Source organism: Capsicum annuum, chromosome 6 (assembly GCF_002878395.1).
Source record: "Capsicum annuum cultivar UCD-10X-F1 chromosome 6, UCD10Xv1.1, whole genome shotgun sequence".
NCBI classification, from domain to species: Eukaryota; Viridiplantae; Streptophyta; class Magnoliopsida; order Solanales; family Solanaceae; genus Capsicum; species Capsicum annuum.
Window position 1 is genome coordinate 187720649 of NC_061116.1, and position 2738 is coordinate 187723386.

Sequence of the window (2738 nt, forward strand, 5' to 3'; positions counted from 1 at the left end):
ATATCCCCAAAATCGGCCTAAATATCCTATTAGCCTAAATAGCCCAAGACCTCTTTTCTCTTTCTCTCCAATGTTGAACATCAACCAGAGAGCTCAACTAGACTAACCAAGTCATGCTCTTCCATGTCTGCAATCCCTTCAACCATCAAACCATTGGAAAAATAATAAAATCCATTGATTTGATCTCCCTTTTCATCTTCTCTCTCTATGCCTACCTCAATCAATATCACTTGCTCTTCTATCACCCTTTGTTGAAGAAAATTGCTCTATAATTTCATCAAAAGATGGAAAAATTCAAAGACCCATTAGTTTCAAGGTGTTTTTCCTTTGATTCAACGGCTATCAAGCTTAAATTGATAGGTCCAAAGTCTCTCCATCTCCAAATCATTACTCGTCTCTCAAATCGACTTAGAAGCGGTGATACTTTGTCCTTTTCAGCCATTGCTCCTAAATACAGATGGAGAGGCTGAGAAGGAAAAAGTGTCAACAAGGTTTCAAAGCTCCTCAAGGAGTCGTTGCAGCTTAAATTTTCCTATAAAAGGGGGCCTTGTTCACCCCTTTAGGCATGGGTTTCAAGGTGGTAAAACTTGAGGAATTCTAAGTCTCATACTATTTTACCCCTTAAGTTTTCTTGCTGTATTTTATAGTTTTCCAACCACCCTTCCTCCTAAATCTTGTTGCTGGAAGTTTGCATAAAATCATTCATCACTCATAGTTTAGGTTCATTGTTCGGTTTGAATTTGAATTTCCGATGAAAAAGCCTTTGTTCGCTGCCCCACGTAAGGTAAATTCCATCTCGTCAAATTACATTATATTTAGTTTTTGTGATTCTTCGATAGTTTGAATTCATTAGTCGATTCTGGACGTAAATATGAAATAAAATAATGTCTGGTCATTTGATTTCATCTACATTATCTGAGGTGTTGACAAAATATTTCTAGTTGGTAATCTGATTCAAATGAATATAATTAATATTTAGGATTCAAATAAAGTTGTCTATTTTGTTTTACTGGTTGTGAAAGTAAATTCATAGTGATAGTTCTCGCATCGTTGGATTTTATACACGCTTGACAGTATGTCCGTAAATTATTCAAACCATTTAATTAGCTTAAGATAGACTCTATGAATATTATGCCTCTTGTAACTCATCCAATGGGTTGTTATGGGTTTATTTGATGTTGGTTTGGTTGCTTTAATGGTGACATAGTGACTTAGATGTCTTCCTATTTGGCTCGGGTGTTCACAAGGTCCTAGCAGCCTTGATTTTGTCCACAAAATATTTTTGAACAGCTTTAAACATTACATATTCTTGGTTGTACAACATAGAATCCTTGAATATTTTGTTTGAAAGCTGAATACGACATGTTGTTGTTGTTGTTTTTGTTGTTGTCGTTGTTGTTGTTATTGTCGTTGTCGTTGTCGTTGTCGTTGTCGTTGTTGTTGTTGTTGTTGAGCCTTTTTTAGAATTTCTAATCACTAAATTTTTTTAATTTTTTGTAATAAGTAACAAATTCTCAAGCCATTGTATATTTAAACAACTAGATATTTTATCTATCCATGTAGGGTAGGGTAAGTGACTTATTTTCTAAAATTTGATTAAAAAGCAAAAAGGGTCATCTTTTAGAATAAAAATTGTTTATTTTATTTATTTTTATTATTAATTAAAAGCTTTTGTGAAACTATTGCATCATTGGTAAGAGATTTTATAAAGAGATCTAACTTTGGGGAAGATTATTTTCTACTTGTTTTAATTGTTTAGTATAGGAGTAAAAGAAAAGAAATGTAGTAAAGTGAACCGATGTTAACATAATATATATACATTCAATGTGGAACAAAATTGAGCTTGTTGGACTGGTCCAACCAATACAAAAGTGATTATATAAGTGGATAAAAATCTACCTAGATTGTTGCAACTACAGTTGATGACACGTCTTTCGTTTGGACATTCCTAGAAAAGTACATGATGCACGTCTCATTTGGAAGTTTCAAATATATAAGTTGAGGAGACATACGTTGATTTCGAAATATTTATTGCACCATAAAATTACTGAAATACCCCTGGTAGTCATTTAATAAGGAACAACTTTCATAGCATTGTCAGTCTTTTCTTCTTCATTCTACCTTTCGGTTTAAAAGTAGAACTTTTCTCAACAAAATTATGACTCACAAATTTATTTTGACTCAAAATAGTGCTAAAAGAGGTAAAAGGAGATATATTGGATCTGAGATTAAAAACGTTACAATAGATCAATAACACAATCAGTAGCGGACCCAGAATTTAAGGAGTGTGTGCTTAAAAAAATTAAAAAGCTGAAAAAATAAAAAATTTCCTCACCGAGGTTCAAACATGGGGCGTCCTTTCTAGTGGAGAATCTTAAGATCAACCTAAATGTCAGTGCACCCAAACAACTTTTTATTTCAGTGGGTGTTTTGATATGTTTTATACCTATTTTCGTACATTTTCTACGTAATTATTCATATTTTACGTCGAGTTTAATAGGTGCCGGAGCATCCGAAAAATTGGTGTAGGTCTGCCCCTGAACGCAGTCATATAAACATTGAATGGTTAAATCCAATGGAATTGGTTAAATCCAATGGTTAAATCCAAACGCAGTCATATATATATATATATATATATATATTCATGCATCTCAAATAGCCAGTCGATGGAATTGGAGAACTACTCATGTAACACATAAACTTGTGTATTGTTAGTTCACTCCATAAACTTTTACATA